Source organism: Astatotilapia calliptera, chromosome 18, assembly GCF_900246225.1.
Source record: "Astatotilapia calliptera chromosome 18, fAstCal1.2, whole genome shotgun sequence".
Lineage (NCBI taxonomy): Eukaryota > Metazoa > Chordata > Actinopteri > Cichliformes > Cichlidae > Astatotilapia > Astatotilapia calliptera.
Window position 1 is genome coordinate 11,356,786 of NC_039319.1, and position 22,279 is coordinate 11,379,064.

The 22,279-nt window shown below is 38.3% G+C and overlaps 1 long non-coding RNA gene across 1 annotated transcript; it reads right to left on the reverse strand.

Moving 5' to 3' along the window:
* Positions 1-2,649: 2,649 nt before the first annotated feature.
* Positions 2,650-3,362, reverse strand: LOC113009924 (uncharacterized). The gene is made up of 3 exons (XR_003270264.1): positions 3,206-3,362; positions 2,896-3,124; positions 2,650-2,823 (listed from the first exon to the last, which is right to left on the reverse strand). It is a non-coding gene; the product is annotated as an uncharacterized LOC113009924 (long non-coding RNA).
* Positions 3,363-22,279: the final 18,917 nt, after the last annotated feature.

The window sequence follows — 22,279 nt, forward strand, 5'->3', positions numbered from 1 at the left end:
AGTGCAGGTATCTGAAGTCTTGTCTTCTAGGCTTAACAATGAAGACACTGAACTTGAACTCTTCACCATTTATGTGGTGCTGGTACATTTTGAAGTAGTTTTAATTTTGTTTTCTGACCAACACAATTGTTTGTTGTGCTCTTAATTGTACAAGTGAAACTATAATATCTGTGTTTAGACATTGGACCAATACAACATATGAATACACTTTGTTAACCAAGCTCTGTAGCATCAGCTGTCCACTTTCTGTATGGTGATTATGTTATTACTGTAAGATCAGAGGTACAAGGTATAATGTTAAACCAATATGTAGATGATATCAGGTTTCTCACTCACTGTTGATAAAAAGATGTCTATTTTTTAAATGTATGGAATGTCTATAATTGTGATATCTGTTCTGTTGTGGTTTTAACTGGAAGTCACCAAGACACAAAAAAAATCTCAAAAAGAACAAAAAATGAAAATAACAAATATGGTCAATATATTACTAATAAAAGCTTCAAAATTTATGTTCACAAACCAGTGGATGACATTTTATTGGCTACATCTGCAATTTGTATACAGTGCCTATAATATACTGCCATTTTTTGCTATTTTCTATTTGCCCTCTTAACGACGTGTTTCGAAGAATGTATTGTTCAGTTAGCTCTGTCAGTTTTTAAGTCAATTTCATCATCTCTGTTGTAGTAAATTTGTGATCCAAGCTTGCTGGGGTAAAACAGGTCACATCTTCAGTGCCAAATACCAAAAAACACTTTTTAAATGTTTAAATAAATATAAATCAAAGGAATAAGCTCTTACATCAATCAAAAATACATTCTCCTATAGCACTGTCTGCAGTAAACAGCATGGCAATGTCTCTACCAAAATGCAAGTTTGGAAGTCTTTTAAATTGATTAATAACCCCTAAAACACAAACCATTCAATATCAGTTTTACTAAAAAAAAACAAATTATTTTGAAAGGCACCATTTATGATGCACTCCCATCAGTAATAAGTGAAATTTCTGTTTAATGTATTTAAAAATATCACAGCAAACACATCAGTGTATGACATCAAAAGCAGAGCTCTGTGTATCAGTTCCAACTGAGCTTTCTAGACGGCTGTGTTGTTTTGGGCAAAAGGCAAAAGCCTTTTATTCATTCAAATAGTGATACTGCCATGTAAATGCTTCAGATAACAGGAATTCATAGGAGGAGAGGAGCACCCAGGCACACAAACAGACTTAAATCTTGGTCCTCAGCAAAACCACTTGATTAAGCTGTTTTAGTGCCCTTTAATCACTGGGTACTAAATATCTGACTCATAATGCATCAGTTATATCAGAAGATAAAACAGCTCTCGCTACGATCTGGCATTGATATTTAAAAAAGTAATCGAACAAATGGAATGATGATGTGGATGTGCAAGGGAATAAATGATACAAAAAGCTTAGATACTTGATGACAAATGTAAGAGCATTGACGTTATGTGAATTATTAAATCGCTTAGGACACATTTTTAATCTTTTGAGTTGAATGATGTTGGATTCATTCAGATGTACGTACTGTATTGATGCTGTCCTAAAAACGCAAGCATAAAATGTCCAGAAATGACTAAGCCAAGTTACAAAACCCGTTGTATTCATAGTGATTACAAATACTTGAAAACCTGAATAAATGAGTGAAAACAACAAATGCAGATGCTTCCACAGAGGTGCACTGAATATTAACATTATGCAATCAACTTCCAGTAATTTTATTGAGTAATTTTATTTATAGACATGCTGAATTTGTATCAAGACAAGAAGAGGAAAAGATCCAAACAGGGGTGGGACTCACAAAATAACAATTCTGATAGGCTGGCCACAACAATGACTAGATCATGACAATCATCTACCGCTGTGTGACCCAAAACTATGTGGCATACACCAAAAGAAGAGTACAAGGAGAAGATTTTTTGTAGTTGTAGCAACCACTGTGCATGTGGTTTTTGTCCATTTGCTTGGTAACTGCAAATCAACACGAAATTGCTCTTCGTGGTTGTCTTTATTTTTTGATTAAACATCTCCATTCGGATCAGGGTGGTGCCTTTCAAGATATCAGAGGCCCACTGTGCCGCTCTGAATGGTCTGATAAGTATGAACGCATAAGTACTTATTAAACACCTATCTGAGATTTTGGACTGCTGTGTGAACCACAACTCTACTGCTGTGACCAAAATACCAAATACACCCAGAGATATGTGGAATCGATACCAAGGTACAGGAGCAAAGGGAACAAAGGAGAAAAACCACAAAGTCTCTACTAACAGTCGTTATTTGAAACCATGACCACCAATTCTAATGAGCTTGAAAGTCAGTATTTGGTAAGATCATTTGAACCCTCTTAGACAAGCTTTCTTGCAATTTCTTTATAAGTAGTCTTCTGGAATATTTTTCCAGGTTTCTTGAAGGACATTCAAAGCTTCTCTGGATGTTGGGATTTTGTTCTGCCATTATGGGTCATCAGAGTCTAATCGCCAAATACATTAATGTCCGATTTTTTTAAGGACACACTGTACTCCCTGAGATATACCAAGTTTTCAGCAATAGCTGTTTGGGAATTACTTTGTTGCCACATAAATGCTATTTTGTCTGTCAGACTGATTCAACAAAAGAAGTGTCACAAACAAGGATGCAGTGGACTCAAGAGCAGACTCAATTGCTCGAACTATGTACAATTTATTGAAAGGAAAAGGGACTTAAACAAGACTGGGTCTAACAGAAATCATTCGCAGGAACTGAGGGAGGCCCGAGGGCAGAGAAACGGACGTTGAACACAAGGAGAACATGGGCAGGAACTTCTGCAAACACAGGAGAAGGGAAACAATTAAAGGGCAGAGGTGAGTGGTACTAGTGGAGAGTCTTGTGCTTACTTGAAAACACCGGCTTTTAGGCGGGGAAGGGGTTGCCGTGGGAGCATCCCAGGGATGGTTGAGAGTGTGGGGAAGCTGGTCCAGGTTCCAAGGTGTCCAGGGAAGTTGAAGTACGGGCTGGAGGGCAGGCTGAGGAGAAGGTGAGTGTATGGTCCTAGGGTTCTAGGCAGACTGGAGAACGGGATGGAAACAGAACCAGCGCTGCTGATGAGTACGACGGGTGATGAATCTGGAGAACACAGGAGATGGAGAACACATTAACCCACGATCCAGGCACACAGAGTCCGAGCACAGAGGAGTCCAAGTTTACCACGGGTGGTAGCAGGACGAACTGGCGAGGAGTGGCAGGCAGTGCTGGCTTAAAAACCCTCTAGATGGAGCCCCCGAAATTGGAAGCAGGTGATGAGCTGGCCAACTCCACCCCAGGGGATGGACAACAGGAACCTGGACCACACCCGACCAGACACTCCCACAGCATATGACAAGAAGCTGGAATAAATTATGTGTTTTGTGACAACCTGCTGATAAGAAAGGACCAAAAGGTAGTTCATCCATTTCATTCTTGAATGATTCATAGGTCAGTGTTAAGAGGTGTAACAAACAAACACCATTCCTCTAAAAATAAGACATGACAGGAGTGAAGATGAGTGGAAAAAGCAGCCAGTGTCCAAAGGAAAACTTTGAAAGACCTTCAGAAAGACTCTAGAATTGTTGTTTAAGGAGTTTAAGATTAAGTTCCCATTCCTCCAGAGAGGCCAGGCACAACAAAATGCACTGATCCGTCTTTAGAACTAGTAGCTCAAAATGTGCTATAATTATGATTTTGATAGTAATTTCAGAGGGATTTGCCTTATTTACCAAGTAGTTTAGGTTTGTTACAAACACACACACACACACACACACACACACACACACACACACACACACACACACACACACACACACACACACACACACACACACACACACACAAAAACCCATGCATAAGGCTATTTATTATTCTGAGCAGAATAACGACCTGTCTTTGGCCACATTTTTACTCCATATCACCGCTGACCCTTTTTGGCCTTGGTGGCTTTTTGGACCTGAATCTACTCTTTACTTCCTGACAGATGGTCAAGTGCTACCAGTCATGTCCTAGTCTGTGGGGGGCACCAGCTGTATGTACAGACTGAGCACATGCAGAATACCCTCAATGTACCTTTTCTTCAACATTCACACCATATTTATTGCAAATAATGTCAAGTCTTACATTGGTCAACAATATGAAAACCAAATTTACCAGTTATAGTACTTGTCAAAGGCCAAGCTGGCAGTGCTCCACCTGAACAGTTTGCATAACATTGCAGTACAGCATAAGCAATGTGGTCAAAAATATTGCAATGTACGACATAGCAGTACAAACTGTGAGTGTTTATCTAAGAAACCAATTCATGCTCTTAAGGAATAATACGCCTTGCGTGAACAGTTGGAAATGATCAACTCTTTATTGGGAACCAAGGAAAATTCTTCCCTGGTGTCATTTGGAAATGAGGCCCAACAGTATATTAATAGTTTTGGGGGACAACAGCAGTGATAGAGACAGAAGGTTAACAGCTATTGGCCAGTTACACTCCTGGGATGCAGAATGACCAATTACTTTGATTAATAGGGGTCTAATTAAATCGCCTCTCTCCCAGCCATTGCCAGTAATGTTTTCAGTGTGATAAAACTGTAAGTAGATATTACTTGTTCTTTCTCGTATTTTTATTACTCCTATGTTGTCCATGTTTGTGAATCTGTGCTGTGGGCTGATTGCCAGTGCTTCTCATAAGACATTATTATTCTTTGCATTCAGACTGATGGGAGTGTGCTTGTGTATTTCTGCGTGTGCATGGGGTTGTTTGTGCCATGTTCCCTCATCTATCAGTAGGCTGCCCTTCTCCGATGACCACTGAAGCTCCATTAGTACCCACAGTCCTGATTGATGTTGCACAGTACTGTGTCGGAAGGCTAGGAGTGTTTTTCTGAACCAGCGACATGCTTATTACAACACCTTTCCACCGCAGAAAATGGAAATTGCTATGCTGATGTCGTGAGGCTCAGATTTGAAATGATGGTGAAATCGACAAATGCCTCAAATGACTTGCTTTTATATATAATATATAGAGAGATATTTTAAATATGACTGCTTAGGCAATGGACTACTTTAGGAATTCATTAAACAACAACTTCTTTCATGCACAATGGCTCTGGACTGTGTCTGGTAAACTGTACAAGCTCCCTTAATTCAGGTGATTCAGGTGAGAGCAGCCAAGTGGTTACAACCTGTCAATATCTGCTTGTTTGGAAGGATTTAAGTAGTTGTTTTGGGGGTTGTGTCAGAGAAAGTCCAGCCCTCTGATGGATCATTTTATGAGCTGTCTGAGACATCATAAAACTGGATAGCTTCTCTCTTCTTTTTTCCCCGTATGAAATGAAACCAAGTAACCTGAAACCCTCCTGATCTGACAGAACCAAACAGCTGTGTTTAACATCCTTGATCAAATAAAGATGACATAGTTGGCTATTATAATGAAATGCCGTGAAAGGCAAAAATGGTTTGTTTATGAGATCAATTGCTGATGAGGTTTCACTGATAAAAACATACTTTTTCCATGTTTTCTTTCACCTGCTCTTCTGGGTGTTTTCACTCTCTCAAGTCTTGTCTGTGTCAGCAAAACGGCATGTCTAGAAAAGTGAATGCTTCAGTTATGTCGCTACGTCTCAACATGGCCTTTGAATTCTTGTCTGCATTTTTTAGTGGAAAGCAATGACACCATGAGTACAAGGGCCAGCTGCCAAAATATCCATGCCGCGAGACAATGAGGGAGATGGGGGGCTCTGTAGCCTGCTGATGAGTACACAGTCTCTTTGATTTTCCATTTGAAACAGAGATGTGGTACTTGTAGCCCGCTGGACTGTCAAAATGAAGCCTAGCAGAATCACTCAAGTTTAGATTAATTTGTGCTAACTTTGCTTTTCTTCCTTCCACAGTGGCTCTCTGTTGTCATTATCAAGGTCATAAATGAGTCATTGGTAGGAAATGAAAATAGTTATCTTGTTGTTTTCCGTATGTAACTGAAAAGTTTTTAATTCGTGTTTAAGGATTAGTTGCCTAAAGTGTAGGTTGTTGTTGATGATTCAAATTATCTTTGAAATTAGTTTTCTATACAGAGATGTAGGAAATATGAGGGAGAGCTGATGACATGCAGTAAAGGCTGAGTCGGATTGAAACTGACAGCCTCAACCAGCAGAGCTTCCCACGCACAAATTATTTTTTTATTGTTAAATTCGTGCTGTTTGGCAGATGGTGTACATTTTTTCCATCATTTTTTTTTTGCCAGCAGTTTATGCATACCATTGCCTTATGTACAATGACATGTGACAAAGTGCAATGATTGCTTTGCTGCATATTGAACGTACCATTTTAGTATTCCAATGCTGCACGTTATTACATCCGTTTCCACACATTAACCTTTTCCAAGCTCTTTCCTTACTGTTGTGCTCATATCTGCCTAGACTATGATTAATATGCCTTTATTCTCATGTGATAAAATCTTGCCAGTCTCCCTGCCTGCCTACCGACAACTCCAGTCACCTTATTATTTTCAAAAGGTTGTATGGTCACTGAGTTTAGATTATTCCATTCCCTACTCTACATCTTATGCCCCACATGTCCCTTCCTCATTCAAATCAGTTTTGTCTCCAGGAATTGGAATATAGAAATAGGTTTAAGCTTTTGTGCGGATGTGTTTCACTACTGTATAACCATTTCATCAACTTCCCACTAGAAAAGCTTGTGTGAGTTCCCTTGGTTTGGCTGTGTTTTCTCAGCTAGTCCTTTGTGGCAAAAAGTGTGCATTCTGACTCAAAGAGGGAAATGGGCCAAACACCACAGTATTGAAAAGAGAAAATAAGGATGTCATGAACCTCAGTATTTTTTTCCTAGCATAAGATTGTGCATATATACATAATCCCAGAGGATTTTTGTCCTGTTTGTTTGGGTTTTATGTGCTTGGGTTTGTGCACGCAGATCCTTTAAATAACATCTCTAGGATTTCTCTCTGTTCTTAAATGAAAGCAAATCCAGTAAAAAGAGTTAACTCAATAAAGCCTTATCTTGTTTATCAATATTTTTTTTAGCTTTCTATCCTGATTTGTTACTCTCAGCTCCAAGTCCAGCTAGTGTGAAGCACTATAGCGATCCAGGAGTATTCCAAGAGTGTAGCATTTGGTCTGCGTAGGATGTTGTATTTTGTATTTAGAAAATTAAAGGAAAGCTCTATGCCCTTCCCATCTCTGCCTTCCTGCTCTCAAACAATAACCTCTGCACATATATTTAGTGTTGCTGAGAGCTGTTTTAGGGACACATTGGCACATGTGATGGAATCAGTTAACACTCACGCATACGTGTTGGATCATTGCTTGATCTAGACCATTCCTGAACTTTTGGGGGTTATCTCTGCCGGCTCAATTATCATTGCAATCAGTAACATTTTGAAAACTAACCAGGCAGGCTAATATTGCCTCAAGTAGCATAAGCTTTGCTAACTGCCTGTGACTAAGTATAATGACATGAAATGGGGTGATTACTCTAAAATGATCAACTTTTCCATTTTGGTGTTAACTGCAAGCTGCAACTGCACTTCCTGAAATCTCTCATAATACACAATTTGATTGGTCAGTGCCTGTTCTGGAACATTTGACTGGCTGGTGCTTGTACTACAGAAAATCATCTTTCTCAGCTCTTCACTGCAAATGTGAATGCTAATGACTGCTAATGTGAATCCTGTTTTATATCGTTTTCAGTGGCCACAATCAAATTACATTTTGACTGCTGAGCTGTCAATGTTTAGGTGATGATCTCAGCTCTCAATTCTGCCTGAACAGACAACTAATCAGGTTCATATTGTATAAAAGACTTTTTGATGCCACCAAACTCTGTGTAGCAAAAACTGTATAGTTATTATTACCTAATGCTGCATTTATACAGTTTTTACAGCTTAACAGAGACCACTCCACAATGTTTTGCTATGTTATACAGCTGTCAGTATACAGTCTGTCAAAACTGTGCAGTGAGATACAAACAAATACACAACAATGATGTAAGTGCTTTTAACAGTCAGAATCATATGACTCAAAACTGGTGGTATAAAACTAACTGGACAGTGAGAGACATGTCAATCAACTGCTGTTTGTACGCTTCCATGCAGCCCTGAAGCTGCAGTCATACTTAACCTGTAGAATTGCCAAAAGCAGCAGTAATGGAAAATTGAATGGAAAGGTTAAAAATAGGGTTTAAAGTCTGATTTGTCCACTGTAGGAACCTTAAGTGTTGGTGTAGCAGTGCAGCAGGTGGAAAAGACTCACTTAGAAATAAGTTACACAATAATTCTGTTATGGCAACAGTAGATTGTTCTTTGTCTACAGGTTGGGATCAGCTGACCTGTGTTACTCTGAGGTTTACTGGTCTTTATAGATTTATCCAACCGCATGTAGGCTGAGGTATCATATCTGCCTGCCGCCCCTATCCAGTATAAAGACAGAATGAAGGTGCAGTTTACAAACTAAATCACATGATCATCTTAAATTAAAATTTATGACCAATACTGAGACAAAAGGGTTGATCGGCTGTCTATTTCATGTGAGCATTGGATCAGAACAGCAAAGGATTGGTTTGGCTCTTAAATGGAACGAGCTAGATCTGCACATTGCTAATGAACTGCACAGACTGCCTACACCGGTCCAACACAGTCAGTTACTGTAAACTGTACCATAATATTGCAAACAGACCAGTTCAGCCTCTACTGAACTATCAAGTATTCTCATACAAATGTTGAATAAAACAAGACTTCATAATATTAAATATTAAATATAATATATTCTTCTTTAAGACATAATGTTCAGATCCAATTTCAGATTAAATAAATCTACAATTAATAAGAACATTTCATTTAAGCTCTAAGTTTCCAATTTTCCAGATTTCACTTGCTGCACAGACCTTAGATTTGAAAATAGCCTGTCATCTATCTCCCCCATCCTCTCCTTCTTACATCTTCCTCCATTTCTGAGAGTGAAGTTATCACACCGCTTTTTGTTCGGTAGTAACCAAAGAGAAGATTGATAATAAATTCCATGGAAAATGGTTCTACAGTAAGTAAGACTGGATGCTCGGACAAGGCTTTTATGCCAATATGTCATTACAAAACAAGAATAAATGACACATCTCAACTTTTAAATGTTGTTAAAATTGATCTGGATTTTTTATTTGTGCTAAAAGCATTGCACTTCTGGAATAAATTATTAATGTAGTGTAATGCACAAATAATCTGTTAGGCATGACAGTATATTTTACTTATTCCCTTTGGTGTTTTTGTACATGATAGGAAAAACGTAACTCTTGCTTACTGGTTTCAGTTATCATATTGCAGACTATGTCTTACAGATTTGAATAAAAAAGAAAAAAAATCTAAAATAAAAAGGTTAAAAAGAACAAACTCTGACATCCATTAAAAAAAAGGGTAAAATCCTTATTCCAAAATGTATTATCTCCTTTGGGGATGTTGTAAGAAAGTGAAATAGCTATTACTATTTTTCCTTTCCAGGGAGAGCCATTACTGCCTAACTCCCCTTGTGTCACTGACTATCTTTTGACTGTAGCATATGCGCAGACAAAAATCTCGATGCATTAGCTGCAGTTAAAAGCCAAGCCTGACCAAACGGACCACTTTGCACACAGATTCTGTTTCAATTAGCTCAGAGACAGCGATCAAAAGACATTACAGTCCATAGCAGGTCTTTGATTGTGAAAGTGAAGTTTTAGATGGGAAGAAGAAGTAGATAAAGGGGTTACTGTGGTTACTCTGAGCAAACCATTTTGTTCTTTAGTGCAAACTTCTATAGCGTCTCTTTCTGAGCTTTCAGCATTTGACATTTCTTCAAAGAATACTGTTAATTTTCCCAGTGAGAACCCTCTTTCTGGTGTGCTATTGCTGCACAATTCCTGTAGAAACAGGAATAGCGCCACTCTGTGCTACCTTAATTCATTAGAAAATAAATAAAAACAAAAAAGGATGTCAGACAATAAAACAGGATATTTAGGTAAACCTCCCATTACAACATACCACCGAACATATTTACATAAGAGCTGGCAGAGGATATAAAAATGATAACCTGAGCACCCCTCACAGCGCATGTTATGAACCTTGTGGCTAACTTAACAATCATTTGTAGCAGTTTAAAGATATCATAACAGACTCTGGACTGCTTAACATGTTGGAGATGGCAGATTAATCATTTAGCTGAAAAAAAGTCATAAAAATGTTAAAAAAAAATAATTTGTTGGCTTTGAAAAGAGTTATTTATCTTTTAATGCAATGTGAAAGAAATTACAGTTTAGAAGAAGGTTATAGTTTTAAATAGACTTGTAACTCTTAGACATAAGACTTATTTGTGCGCATTGTTTTCTGGAACACACTGTACTTTTATTATTAACCGTCCTCCTTTCTGGGAAGGGCACCTTGTCTTCTTAAATTCATGTATTGTGTGTGTGTTTGTTCATATTTATGTGTTCGCGTGTGTGTGTGTGTGTGTGTGTGTGTGTGCTTAGATCAGAAAGAAAATCTGTATCTTACCGTGTGTGTAGCCACTCAAAAGTGGGTAAATTTGCGTGTCTCTATTGCAAGTCTGATCTGGGTGGAGGCTATTAAAAGATGTACATGCTGTGCAAGTGCCCTTTCCATCATGGCAGGATCTCCACCTAATGTCACCTTTGTCACACTGACTGACAGCATCGAGGGAAGCAAGGGGGCATCACCTGCTTTCCTATACACGACCACCTGTCAGAGCCAGCAGGCTCACAACTGATGATGCTTAAGATCAAGCTGAGGGCAGCAGACTTCACTTCAAGGATATCCTGTATGCTCCATAAACTCCATTGTGGTGCATTCATTAGCTCTATTAACCCTAAACTTTTAAAGGGTAAGCATGTAATTGACCTGAATAGAGAGATTTCTGTTGGAATCATCATTCACTTAATGTCCTCATGTCTCCCGTCTTTCCTCTTGGGTCCTACTAGTCAACTTTCTTTTTAGCTGACGGTTCTTATTTGCTTTAGGTCAGTGTCCCAAATTCCCCAATGTGAAATCACTGTTTCTGCGTGTCTTATATGTGTCACATTATTACACTCATGGTATCACTATGTATGGGAATTTCCCAAGGATAGGTGGCCCCCCGCTACCACGGGATATTCAGTGATGCAGGAAATTGAAAAACGTTGAGGACCAGATTTATAGCCCATCGTCTTTATTAAGCCTTGTTTGCAGACAGAAAAGTGAGCGTGTTTATTTTAAGCTCAAAGTTTAAAGTGTCAGCTGTGCCCACTTTCTACTTATGTCGAAATGAGGAGTCAAGATCGATCTGCTGTTTTTGTCACGAGAGTTTTAACAGATGGGACACATCACAGAACATTATCCCAGCATGCTTAGCTGTTGATGTATAATGTATTTGCACATGTGCAATCAGCAAAACCAGAGAGAAATATATGTGGATTTACCAGTTAAAAGTTGCTCTTAGATAAAGTAATATATTAGCAACATATTATTATTATAGTAGTAGTGATAGCATTACTAGAAATACTAGTAGTAATATTTCATTTTTTTTAGAAAAATAAAAAGGGACCTCCAGTCGAAGGATTTACTTTAAAACAAAGCAGTTGTATTACATTTACACTGAACGTTTGCATTTGGTTGCTACGGCATTCCTCAATTATCATTTAAATTTAAAATCAAATGACCAGTTTTCCCTGGAGTGAGCCCAGCAGACTCAGCAAGCAGTCCAAAACAAAAACAAAAACACGACGCGTAAACGAGAACGCAAGTCCTGAGAGGATGTGTTTAGGAATGTACGTACACATTCTGAACTGTGGCACCGAGGAAAAGCCGCGGCTCCTTGAGACAAAAGTGGGTCATGCAAGAACATCTTAAGGGACTGCTGTGAAATTCTAAAAAGTCATTTGCTGGGAATTGAATTTCTAATGACACTAAATGAAAATGGAGCTGTGAAAGTGTTCCTCTCCTGTGTGAGCCCCAGTTTCTACAACCCCACTGAGACCTCGAGGCGCCACGGGAGGGTAGTAAAGACAGGACTTATGGAAATGAATGGCACCATGTGAAAATCACATTTCATTGGGCTTTATTAAACTTTATATTTGTTTGATGAGGCCCACGGCTCTCAGATATGAATGTGATTAGTTTACAGTGTTGGGGGATGTTTTAGTTCTTCATTTTCATATATTGTAAACATTTAATCGAGTAAGACTACAGTATCAGCCTGGGGGAAGTTGTTGCGGAAAGTTTAGCTATTAAAATTACACGTTCCAAAAATCCCAGCACACCTGCATTGTACAACAGAGTAAGCCGCTTCACTGTTGCAGCATAGTGTATATGTAGCTGTTACCTAGAAATCACAATAGAAACTGAACTAACTTAACCTTCCTGGACATTAGTCATACTCAGTATGTTTTATTTTGTGTATTTTGTTTATGATCCCTCTTTTCAAATCAAATCAAATCACTTTTATTGTCACATCACATGTGCAGGTACACTGGTACAGTACATGTGAGTGAAATTCCTGTGTGCGAGCTTCACAAGCAACAGAGTTGTGCAAAAATACAATAACGTAAAACAAGCAAAATATAAGAATGGCTAAATCTGAGCCTAATAAATATATGTACAATATATAATACTATATGCATTACTGGATGTGTACTAAATATGTTTTTCTACGTGTGTGTGTGTGTGTGTGTATACATATTTTACAAATTAAATAGAGTAAACAATAAATATATAAAAAAATATACAGAGTTGGTTAAGATTTAGTTTTGATTTAATGGTTGATGGTTTAGTCCATAAAATGTCAGACAGGGCAAAAAGTTTAACAAAAAATAGAGAGCAAAAGCTTGTTTTGTCCCCATACTCACAAATACTCCACTGCAATATTATAAAATGGAATAATATTAATAAAAGTACACCAAGTTCTCATATTTTCTAAGGTAGAAAAGATGAACATGTGGCATTAATGTTTTTTACGTCACCAAAATCTTTTACAAAGTTTTTATGCTGTTGATGGGACAATCAATAGCTACTGTAAAAATCAGGAGGTAATGTTGATCGTGGAGTAAATGTTGGCCACTGCTGCCTTTTTCATCATCCTCATCCTTCCGTACCCTGAAAAATCCAGCTCTGTGTCTCAGGTCTGTCTTGTGATTGTGGTTGTAATGATCACTTGGCAGTGGAAGTACATTGATTATCGGCTTTTGCCCATATCTATTACCTTGTCTAGACTTTTGTCTGTGTTTGCCTTTTCTGCTTGTTGGAGTGAGTCACAATTACGCTTTTATTACACTGTTTTTTGTTTTGTTTTTTTCCGTCAAGAGCATTTCATATGTTTATGTAACATAGACCATATATATATATATATATATGATCTATGTTACATAAACATATGTAACATATTGTGATTTCTAGGTAATAGCTACATATGCACTATGCTGCAACAGTGAAGCGGCTTACTCTGTTGTACAATGTAGGAGTGCTGGGATTTTTGGAACGTGTAATTTTATATATAAAAAACAAAACAAAACAAAACAAAACAAAACAACACCCAGCACGCCCTTGCGGGCGGTTTATCCTTCAAGCTCGGGTCCTCTACCAGAGACCTGGGAGCTTGAGGGACCTGCGCAGTATCTTAGCTACAGTATCAGCGGAAGGGGCTACATCAATAGGATGAGGGACCTATGGATATATATATATGTGTGTGTCCATATCTTTTAAGGACACATCTTTTATGCGTGTCCTTATGCATCTTGCAGCTGTTGCCCTTTACAAACACCCGGGTCTATGTTACATAAACATATGAAATGCTCTTGACGGAAAAAAACAAAAAACAAAAAAACAAAAAGTGTAATAAAAGAGTAGTAATTGTGACTCACTCCAACACTGGTGAACACTTGAACAGTTTTCTAATTTGTTTGATTATCTTTGAAGTGACAGTCATGCATAGTAATCTCTATTTATGCTAATATGCTGTTCCCCTTCTTAAACTGCGGTTGAAGATATTGGCATCTGTTGGTTTTGACGTGTGTGTGTGAGTCTGTGACAAGTGAGGGTCTGAAATATAAACTGAAAATGAAGCAGTGTGATCTGTTGTGCTGAGTGCATAAACGCTGAGGCATGGATGCTCCTTGTTGGCCTAATGGTAGAGAGGCTAATTAACAGCAAAAGCCGGCTCGTTTGGTTGCCAACGCCAACAGAAGGTCATGTTCCAGATGCCAGCTGGTATCTAGAGGGTGGCTGCTTTTAAATTAATGGAGAGCACATCATAGAGGGGATGCTAAAGGTACATTTTTGTGGGCTCGGTGACAACCACAACACCACCTCCATTAAGAAACAGTTTATTTTAAACAGATTAATTACAGTGAAATCAAAGCAGTGTTCAAACCGAGGCTTTGTGCACACATTAACTGTGTTTCAAATTATTATCATTATTGTCCCTCTGTCTACATGTAATAAGCAATTTTACTAAGAAGAAAAAAAAAAATACAACTTAAGGAGATAATAATGTTCCAAACGTTTTATTTTGAAGTTGAAATTATCTGTGCAACATCTACATTTGATGTATTTTACATTCAGCTTGTACTGATGGATCCATAGCTGTTATGAACACAGAAAACTCCTGTCATGTTTTGATCCACCATGCAATACCTTGGGAAAGCATCTGATTGATAACAGCTTCATTTTTGCATATGACAATGATTCCAAACACCCTGCCAACACAATAAAAGCATACACGGACAATGGAACACTATCATCCCTGAATCCTCCCTTAGTTATGCTGCAATAGGTGTAAGCTGCTGGGGGGATTCCCATGATGCATTGAGTATTTCTTCTCCAGTCACCTTTCTCACTCACTATGTGTTAATAGACCTCTCTGCACTGAATCATACTTGTTATTAATCTCTGGCTGTGTTTTTTCTCTCAACCCAACTGATCGTTCCAGATGGCCCCGCCCCTCCCTGAGCCTGGCTCTGCTGGAGGTTTCTTCCTGTTAAAAGGGAGTTTTTCCTTCCCACTGTCGCCACAGTGCTTGCTCATAGGGGGTCATATGATGTTGGGTTTTTCTCTATGTGTGTTATTGTAGGGTCTACCTTACAATATAAAGCGCCTTGAGGCAACTGTTGTTGTGCTTTGGCGCTTTGAATTGAATAAAACTGAATTGAATTATCAGTCATGCATTGGCCTTCCCAGAACCTGCACCTCAACATCACTGAAGCAGCGTGGCATCATCTTGACACAGAATGCAGCAAAAGGCAGCCGACATGCAAAAGAAATACTTTTAATGTCCTTCAAGAAGAACTTTTTCTGAAGACTCGTTAAAGAAATAACGAGAAAGTTTGTTTAAGAGGGGTTAAGCTGTATTGAAATATAAAGTTGGCCCTACTATATGCTGACTTTCAAGCTTGTTAGAATAGTACAGACTCTATTTTTGCTTCATGTACTTCAAGTTTGTACTTGTTTTAACAAATTACTGCACCTATTTCCAATTTTCCCAGCAAAATGTAAACAAATCAAGGGCAACTCGAGACTTTTACACAGTACTGTATCTGAACTAGCATCCAAAACCAACTTCCCTGTGTAAAACAATAATCTAAAGTGAACTGTCATCACCCTTTGTAGAAGTAGCTGAACTTAGTTAAAGATAGGACTAATCCAAAGAAAAGTGTCCATTGGGAAGTATTAAAAAAATCACACTGCAGTTGCTAGTTTAATTACAAAGAGAATGATCTGTTGCTTACTTGGTACAGCTTTAGTGAAACTGCACTCATACCTGGCGACAGGCAATGCAGTTTCATTAACACGCAATATGAGACTCTTCATCTTTGCAGGTAGGGCCAGTTATCATTCTGAAATGAAGGCTGATTAAAATGAGTGAGTATTAGTAAACTCTGGCACATTTACATTTCAGTGTTGATTACTGCGCAGTTTCCATGACATATAAGTAAAATTAAATAGATTACATCCTTTTCAGCTATTTTTTGTGAAAAGCTGTTATGTTGCTGATGAAGTAATATTAAAGCCTCAATGAATGAGTCATCTTTGCTCAGTTCACATCTCCTGTAAATTGTGTATGTTAATACTGAACTTAATTCTCTACTGAATACCTCTGCTGCACTGTGGGAGTGTAAAAGCCACTTTGATGACAGCAGTTCATTTCATGTTGTGTCAACTAAACGCAAAAGAGTGGCCATTTGATATGGTTAGCTTTGCCTTGTTCAATTTTCAATGTATAATGCCCAGATTTAATTTATTTTTTCAAACTGAATTTTATATTCCCACGCACCAGAACATTATGATGCTCTCTGCTGCAAAACTCAGTTTAAATTTTCTTGTGATGTGCACAAGGCAGACATTTTATCGGCAATAAAAAAGGGGAGATAATGTAAATAACTGTGCGTGTACTCCTCAGTCCCTCTAAGCATGACTGAAACACAAATAAGGTGTGTTTTTCTTGTATTTCAAATTTCTCATGTTCAGAATAATTCATTCATTCATTTTCTGCAAATAAACCCATTTTCTTTTAGTATAGGTTCTAACACTGCTGGAGAAATTTACCATAACTCGCAGTGAAAAACCTACTTAAACACTGACTTGCGAGAATTCTCAAACTGCAGCATCTGTGTATGCTTTCAGATGTCAGTCAAGAGGCTTTGCTCTTCAATTCAAGGTAATATTTGCAAACAGAGAATAGAAAAGGGGGATTTGATTTCAAGTACAAACTCATGGCAGGAATTTAATTTTTGCAGACAAATGCCCTGGTCCAGCTCATATTTACATGCTTGCCTACATACATCACACTATGTTCATCCTAATGAAATGGAGATTCAATTATATCAGTCACTGCAAACCCCAGGTAAGAGCATGATTAGCATCTTTCTGATGCTTAAACATGTGACTGCTTTCTCATTCCTGCAAAGTATTATGTTTAGTTTTGGAAGAAGGTGGCATGAGTAAGAACTGATCACATTGGTGATGGCAAACACCTCCTCACATTCATTAGTAGTCTGCCTGTGTAAGTCTGTGGTTCTCCTGTCTAGCCACCCCATGGCTTGTTTGAGAAGAGAACTACACCTGATATGATGCTGAGCACTGTGCTCTTCCTTCTGGTGTTACAGAGATAATGACTGCTTCTGATTATATTAACAAACCAAACCATCATTTGCAGTAAAAAACAAGAGTAAAAAGTAAAAAGACCGAGAAATTTCAAAGGCGTTTTATACAACTTGGCTACAATATTAACATTTTTTCCCTACTTTTGTGCTCCTTGTCTAGCTAATGGTGACAGCTCTGCCTACAAAGAAAGGGCACAACTCTCAGGTGGTCCACGATCGATCAGCTGAAGGCGGCATATATTCTATCTTTGTCGGAGCAGGCATTTGTAACAGCATGTAGAGAAACCTATGGGTGAACTAGAGCGCATAAACTGTAGTGCTTTAGTTTTAATTCCTTAAGCTTAATATGTTTATGTTGTTTGAGCACAGGCGTTTATCTCCTGAAAGTGAGAACAGTATCTCAAGCTTTCAGATATTTACTTCAGATAATTAACTAGAGGACTTTTGAACATGCATTATGTTTATGCACAAGACAAGCAATATAGGAACATTTCTGTGCAGAACTGCAGCTGTACAGACTGTCTACATACACATATTTGTACATTTTTACATCTTTCACAGAAAAAGGAGAAAAAAGAAACACTGCAGTTAGTGGTGACATAAATTATAATATAATGGCGTATTTATATTATGAGTTGTTTTAAAAACTATCATAGAAAGTTTTAGTTTAACTGATACTTTGCAATTTTACTATATTGTGTGTACGTCTCATTCCTTAGACATTGTCATTATTTTTATTGTTACCTCTGTAAAGCAGATTGTGACTGTTTTCTTGCTTTTTTTGCATTATATGAATACATGTTTCTTACTTACTTACTTTATATCGGTTTAAGTCAAAACTTCAGCCCCAGCATTTATGATTATATCCTGCCCTTTTTTGTCTTTTAAGACTTTTATGTCTTCATTTTTGTAAATAATAGATGTTAAATTAAAAAATTCATCTAAATCATTTAAATTTAATAGATAATTTTGCCAATAACAACATATAGTAGAATTTTTGTGCTGTCAAATATGTCACATCAATCACTATTTATCTCAAAATAATTTTTATTTAAACATTTCAGTAGACTCAAATACATTTTGCAGTTTGGGAACCTTTGATTTATTCATCTAGCCCCAAGATCTGTATTAGTATATAGCTGGCTGAGGTGTAACCGTTTACATGGCTCTGTACAGATGTAGTCATTGCTGAAGATGCCTGGGGCATGCCTCTGTTTACAATCCCGCTGATATTCATCTTTAATCAGCTGGGCCACAGTTGGATTAGCATGCTACATGTAGAAGCTGTGTCAAACATTAACATGTTCCCCTTTAGTGGTGGAGAGGAGATGTAGGGGAGAGAAGATAAGGTCAGCAGTTAAATATTATCACTAGCTATGGGAGAGAGGCCTGAATTTGGTGAAGGACGGCAGGGAGGTAGCTGCTGTGCTAAAATGCTTCATAAATGCCAATCAATGAGCGCTAGCCAGTAGCTCCTAAGAACCATGGCACTGAGCAATACTTTAAAAAGAGGAAAAAATAGCGAGCAGGAATCAGGATAATGAGTAGTTAATGATCATATGTATCAGTCACAGATTTACCTCCATCCACGCCAAATTATACCGGGCTGTAAGTGTGTGATTTGTCAATGACGTCCTACACTGGAGAGATTACATCAGAGATTTTCTTCTTATTGACCTGTAATAAGAATGTAATCGGTCACTGTAACACCTAAAGTGCTGAACCAAAGCTGGTACATATTTAAACATCACTGTTCATACTGGACCATGTTTCTTTTTCAATCATCAGGGACCTCTATTCCATCTTGTTCACACTTCCATCACAGGGTAAAGCCTATAGTCTATTTCCTAAGTCTGAATCACGTTCAGTAGATCCCTCTAATAAGCACAGGTCAAATAGCCTCCATAAATCATAAAATACAGCACTTTTCCTCTGGTTTCACTGCAGCTCTGCAGTAATGCTACAAGGAGCCAAGATAAATTGTTATTACTGCTCCTATAGTAGGAACCACTGGTAGAAAAAAATCAATTGTATAATCACTTGTGGACGAGAGGAGGAAAGGGCGACATTGAAGTGTTCCTCCATTTCAGGTTATTCCTCTCATGGAGGCTTAGAGCTGCTCGTAACCTGGGTAAGGGGCAAAAGAGAGAAAACACTGAGAAAAATGATTCATACTCAACAGCTCTCATCCAACTCGATCACCCAGCTGTAAGGCATAAGGCAGGTATGCAGCTCTTTGTCGCTGGCATTTACAGTTCATTTGTTTCCCAGGAAGTAATTTTCATTAAGAAAACCAATTTCCCCTCAAGTCCTCAACATGAATAATAAACACAAACTCTTGCAGGGAGAGGGCGAGAAACAACGATTCAGATCAAACTCTTCTAAGCAGCGCTCTAAAATATTTCGGGATGCTCTTTTTTGTTTGGGCTCCGAGGTAAGAGGTGTCATAGTTTGCAGAGCATGTCGTAATCACTCGCCTTAGGAGAATACTGCTAGAGAGCTAATCATTACCACTCTGCCAGCTTGTAGAAGCGGGGCACATTTCTTCTGCACAACTTTGGGCTGTTTTTGTCTGTGTGGCTGCTGCCTGTCAAACAAGCCACCACTGGTTGAAACAGCAAGTTTACATCAAAGCCGCTCAAGTTCATTTTGAAGCTGCAATGAAAGATTTAATGCTCTCTCCCTTTAATCAGAGCACAACAGCACTTTTTGCTGCATAGCTTGTTTACCTGAAAACAAGCTGCATTTCGCTAATAGATTTTTTTTTTCATGTATGTGAGTTTGTGCACACGCCCTCTATCTAATGTAATATTAGGAGGAATTAACATTATATTCTATATTTATGCTTAAATATGTACAGGTATGGTCAGAGGTTTACATGGATTCATCTTGAGCATGAATGTCATGGTAATTTTGGGCTTTTGATGATTTTTTTAAAAACTTTTCTTTTTCCTGGGTGGAATGATTGCACAGAATATATCTTTGATGAACCGGGTGCACAAGTTTGAATTTAATTAGGATTTTCTCTAATCCACACAAGGTCAGAATATACATAGAGGCTCAACAGTATACATACACTCAAATTAGTGGCCTTGATGGTTCTACGGTGTCAATTAATCTCACAAACCCAAGACCTATTAACTCGTCATTAGTGATCATGATTGACTAGAACTGCTAGTTTCTCTGTGACAGCTCTCAATGGATCCACCAATACTCGGAACAATGGAAAAGACTGAGATTTACACAAACCGTGAAGATCTATTGGAGCTAAAAAAATAAAAAAAAACCCTGTAGATTCCAAGATCATCAGTTCAAACAATTATACACAGGTAAATGGTCTTCAACTTATATAAGGCTTCATGCAATTCACTGTGCTAATGCCGTGGCTCTAGGCCTGGCAATGACAGTCTGTAGTTGGTTAGTAAATTACCGATATTTGACTGAACAACAACATTTAGATGAATTATTATGAAATTTAGTGTAGCAAACAGATGGTCGCCGCCACTCAGGCTTTTGCAGTTATGATTATTCTCGTCTCAAAGCTCAGGTGAGCACTCTCCCCAAATATTCACTTAGCAACAGTTAGCAAACAATACTTGTTTGCTAACTGTTGCTAAATCATTGTTCACAAACTGAATTTGTAGTCACACATGTATACATCATGATAACATGACAGTGTTCCCACTGGGGCGTCCCGCTGCAGCTGTAATCAACTATCTTCTTTTGTTAGAAAATTGTTGCTACATAATTATTCTGTTGTCCAGTCATCTAAGAGTGTATTTTGTGATTTATTCATTTATTTCTTTGTTGATGATCAAGAATCTATCTGTATTTTTACTGTGCTTAAATACAGACGTTACAGAAATGCATGTCTGCTGCACAGTTTGCTGGTAAAGAAGGTAGTGACCTAAAGTAGGCCAGCATTTGATTACTTCTGATCAAATGCTGATAGCTCATCTTTAACATTCACAGCAGCACTCGGTCCACCCCCTGGAGCGACTAGATCAAATTCTCAATTAGTCTTGTTGTAAGTGTGCCAGTGACCTTGAGAAGGGCCCTTTTTTTAAGCATAGTTCCTGGTTTGAATGTTAAGCCTTTCAAGTCACTTGAGGATAAATAGTTTGTGAAGCATACACAGCAAGTGAAGAAATGTAGAGATGCAAGACGACAGATATTATACATAACTAACATATGATAATTGAGCTGCACGCTACTGTGTCTGTTTCTTTTAAATAAATTATACTGCTAATGCAAATATTTTATGTTAAGTCGCTCTCAATAGCCTTATCTCTTGTTTACAAACAAATGATTTACAACAGATGCGTTCACGCACACAAACACACAACTGATTCATGGCTTCTAATTGGCCTTTAATGGAACCAGTGTGTGTTAATAAAAATCAGCTGCTCGTATCTTTTTAGGAGTGGTGAACCGTGGGAGGAAGGGATTAAACTGGTTATTAAACAGGTAAGATGCTGGAACCCTGGGGTGATTAATTCCACAGGGACCACCTTTCACAGTGAAAGTAATTGTAACAATTCCCAGCCTGAGCTTGTCTCTCTCCACCCCAATTCACTGTCCCTGGTGCAGAATTACTGCGCAAAGCTAGAGACAGAAATACTGTACCTCTGCTAAGCGGAAAAAGGAAGCTGGAGTTGCTGAAGTTAGAATTCTTAAAATGTACATTCAACAAAAATATAAACGCAACACCTTTGTTACCACTCCCATTCCCCATGGGATGGACGTAGAGACCTAAAATTCATTCCAGATACACAATATAACCATCCCTCCCAAACAGTGGTCACAAATCAGTCCAAATGTGTGGCAGTGGGCACATCTGCTATATTGAGATAATCCATCCCACCTCACAGGTGTGCCACATCAGGATGCTGATCTGACATCATGAGTAGTGCACAGGTGTACCTCAGACTGCCCACAACAAAAGGCCACCCTGGAATGTGCAGTTTTGTCTCACAGCAAAATGCCACAGATGCCACAAGCAATGAGGGAGCGTGCAATTGGCATGCTGACAGCAGGAATGTCAACCAGATCTGTCGCCCGTGCATTGAATGTTCATTTCTCAACCATAAGCCGTCTCCACAGGCGTTTCAGAGAATATGGCAGCACATCCAACCG